General features: G+C 39.5%; 1 long non-coding RNA gene across 1 annotated transcript; it reads left to right on the top strand.

Annotated features, from left to right (window-relative positions):
- The first annotated feature begins 560 nt into the window (after positions 1-560).
- Positions 561-1,619, top strand: LOC117483732. The gene is made up of 3 exons (XR_004556015.1): positions 561-665; positions 942-991; positions 1,517-1,619. It is a non-coding gene; the product is annotated as an uncharacterized LOC117483732 (long non-coding RNA).
- The last annotated feature ends 1,397 nt before the right edge of the window (positions 1,620-3,016 follow it).

Here is a 3,016-nt window from a genome sequence, read left to right as displayed (position 1 = left end):
AAACAACTTCACGGCGTATACTGCCACCCGAAGTCCCCGGCCGGAAGTCCCCGGAGTTGGGAACTGGCTTCAGTAGAAGCTGCTGGGACTCCCTGCAGCTTCTACTGAAGCCTTCCGAGTAAATCGCCAGAAGCGCCGACACCTCCTCATCACTCCACCGCTCCCCTTTCTTTTGTGTTGCCATAAGTTAGTCTCTCTTCGTTTGTGCGCTGGGCTAATGCTAATGCTAATAATGCTAATGCGAGCAAATAAAATGGCGGCTTCACAACAACTTTTCAGAGTTTTACGGGGCGTGGTTTGCAATTCTCCCAGCCAATCAGAAATTGGAACCTTTTCCTCCCCAGGAAAGTACCTGCTCTCTAGCAGGCACTAAAAAGGGGTGAAAAGGTTTGCAAAAAAAAGTTCTAGTTCCAGATCTTTTTGGTGTGAATGCAAAATCCCAGGAACTATCGGAACTATTCCTGGGAAAAGTACTCCGGTGTGAAAGCGCCTTGTGCTTTTAAACGTAGTATTTTAGCAGCTGATGATTGCTGATGTTTCCTCTCCTCCTCCTCCTCAGCTATGAGTTCAGTGTGTCTCTCGTGGAGCTCCACAGACGCACTCTGGACGTCGCGGTGAAGAACGGAGGAGGACTGCTCTCCAAACACAAAGGCCTTCTGGGAAAGGTACGCTCTCTCACTAAAGATTCTACACGCTTCATTAAATACAGAAATGTCTTGAAATCAATCCAATTATCTATAAAGCAGTCTTTGTTTGAGGATTATGGATTTAAATCTTGAGTTTTGACAATATTCCAGTTTGTTCATCTACCTGAAATAGTGTTACAAGAGTATCTTCAAGGATGGTAGATTATTCTGCTCATGTCATATTTCAACTGTTTGCAGTCTTTTAAACACTTGATGTAACATTTTTAAATAAGCTCTGTTGTCTTTTCTCCTCAGGTTCTGGTGGATTTGACGTACGAGGACACGTCTAAGGGTTGGACACAATGGTGAGTGATTGATATCTCACTTATTATTTATAAAACTCTGATCATACAAATATGAAGACCAACAAACAGCTCAGTTTCATGTGTGTTGTTAAGAAATCTTTGAATAAAAATAAAGCATGTATCTGTCAGATTTCCCAAATAAAAGCATGTATCTGTCAGATTTCCCAAATAAAAGCATGGATCTGTCAGATTTTCAAAATAAAAGCATGTATCTGTCAGATTTCCAAAATAAAAGCATGTATCTGTCAGATTTCCAAAATAAAACATGGATCTGTCAGATTTTCAAAATAAAAGCATGTATCTGTCAGACTTCCAAAATAAAAGCATGTATCTGTCAGATTTCCAAAATAAAAGCATGTATCTGTCAGATTTCCAAAATAAAAGCATGGATCTGTCAGATTTTCAAAATAAAAGCATGTATCTGTCAGACTTCCAAAATAAAAGCATGTATCTGTCAGATTTCCAAAATAAAAGCGTGGATCTGTCCGATTTTCAAAATAAAAGCTTCTCTTTCTCCTCCTGCAGGTATGAGCTGAGTGAAGATGGTCTGACGAAACCTCAACAACTATAGAGCGAAACAACCATCACAATCACCATCATCATCATCATCGCAATCATCATCACCACAACCATCATCATCATCATCATCATCATCATCATCACTACAATGATACGAGACATCTATTATTTTTACTAAGTGTACAAAGTAAAGAAGAAGCAGCTTTGATCCATTTAACCACATCAGTCGCAAGGCAGACCTCCCCTTTAAGAAGAGCCAGGCTTTAAAGGGAGTATTCCACATGTAGAATATTCAATATATCACCAATACTACTATGTACTGCTGTGGAAAATATATTCCATATTTATAGGAGAATATATATACCAGCTGTAGATGAAGACAATCTATTTTTTTGCGGTAAAATATGTAAAAGTTTGTAAATATATAAACGATGACGCTCGACTAAAGAGGGCGCCGTGTTTGAGAGAGATTCAGGCCAAATGATTGTTTGTCGTTTTCTTTGATTTCTTTGAAAACATTCTAGACGCCACCAAAGAGACGAGAAGTCATTTTTTGTATTCTCTTCCCTCGTTTGCTTTCCTCTGGTTTAATTCCACTTTGATAACATGTGTTTAAAACATCTTAAAGATAAGTATAAGTACACACAGGGGCGCCGCTTGCAAAGAGGCAAGGCAGGGCTTGGGGCCCCGGACCAGAAGGGGGCCCCCAAAGAAGCTAGATTAAGAAGGTCCACAACATGAAACACCCTTTCATTTACTGCAAGGACATGTCGGGAAACCCCCTCAAGGCGGCCCCATGCATAGCGCGCCGTAAAATGCTGCTTCTTATTTTAAGTTTCGTTGCCTTGCTCCGCTCTGGGGGGGGGGGGGGGGGGGGGGGGAGAAGAGTGTGTTGGGGCGCCACTGATGGCTGGTTTCGAGGGGCCCCCAGTGAATTTTTGCCTAGGGCCCCCACAGACTCTAGAATCGCCACTGAGTACACAAAAGGTGTGTTGAATCCACAGTTTTTGTATCCGGTAATACACCTGTTGTTATTCTAGAATAAGGCCATTGTTATTGTTTTTAAAGCTGAATATTTTGTGTTTTTTGCATGTATCTGGGATCATCAGTCGGTTTTAGCGAGTAGTTCTTATCTCAAATTAAGAGTATTTATAATTGAAAAAATGCCAAATTAGAGAGTCATGTATTGCAATTATATAAATAACATATTTATGGAGTAGTGATCCCTTCCTTTATGAGAAAAGACCTATTTTTTCTGTTAAATATGAAAGTTAGAAGTTGAAAACAGACAGATTTATCCGTATTTCCCCAAATATTAGTATTGCAATTATCACGCATATTTTCTTCATTTATCTAAAGCCACTATGTATAAAAACACATTTTATACACATTTATGGTATTGTCATGTTCTCCGATTAATGTGTATCATAAAGAAACCATCACTTCCTGTCGGCTTTTCACAATAAGATATCTCCAGTTTTTTTGTCTTTTATTTTGAAAATACAG

The sequence above is a fragment of the Trematomus bernacchii genome, unplaced genomic scaffold (genome assembly GCF_902827165.1).
Source record: "Trematomus bernacchii unplaced genomic scaffold, fTreBer1.1, whole genome shotgun sequence".
In the NCBI taxonomy this organism is placed as follows: domain Eukaryota; kingdom Metazoa; phylum Chordata; class Actinopteri; order Perciformes; family Nototheniidae; genus Trematomus; species Trematomus bernacchii.
Note: the sequence above shows the minus strand (reverse complement) of the source record. Positions and strands in the feature narration are given on the sequence as shown.